Raw genomic sequence first — 584 nt, 5'->3', positions numbered from 1 at the left:
AGGAAAGAGGGACATCTATAAGACTTTCAACAATAGAGACAAATTAAAAATAAAATAAAATAACGTAGCATATTAATAAAATAAAAAGATTTGTCAAAGAAAAGGGACAAGAGTGTTCTTTATAGAGGAGTAAGACAGCATTTTAAATGTCTCTATCAAAGGAAAGAACAAATGTTCCTTTATTTATCAACATTAACTTACTATTGCTAAAGATTTGTTCATTTTAGGAGTTGATTAATTGTTTGAATTATTTGATAAGCAATTCAGCTGATACTTTAATGCTGGCTCATTAGAAGACTATATGAGGAAGATATAAACCGAACTTGACTTTTCTGAATAATAGAGATATTCAGTGGTAAAAAGCTTGGTAGTTTTGTAAGTCTCTCTAACCCTCATGTCAACCCCCAGTAAATCCCTAAATGACTCAACTTTGAAAGCAACCCCTAAGGCATTTCAAACTTGTAAAAATATTTATAGCTGTAATTCTCCTTTCCAGCCTGAATTTTGAAGCAAGTTTTTAGGAACCTCCCTTTCCAATACTTAGAAACCATCCTCCTTTCTCTCTTCTCATATTTGATGTTTGA

The 584-nt window shown here is 31.3% G+C and overlaps 1 protein-coding gene across 1 annotated transcript in view; it reads right to left on the bottom strand.

Moving 5' to 3' along the window:
• Window positions 1-584, bottom strand: part of TTN (titin) — a 283199-nt gene that overhangs the window by 205474 nt on the left and 77141 nt on the right.

The sequence above is a fragment of the Myotis davidii genome, unplaced genomic scaffold (genome assembly GCF_000327345.1).
Source record: "Myotis davidii unplaced genomic scaffold, ASM32734v1 scaffold370, whole genome shotgun sequence".
Classification (NCBI taxonomy): Eukaryota; Metazoa; Chordata; class Mammalia; order Chiroptera; family Vespertilionidae; genus Myotis; species Myotis davidii.
The sequence above is the reverse complement of the archived record's forward strand: the minus strand, read 5'-3'. Positions and strand labels throughout refer to the sequence as shown.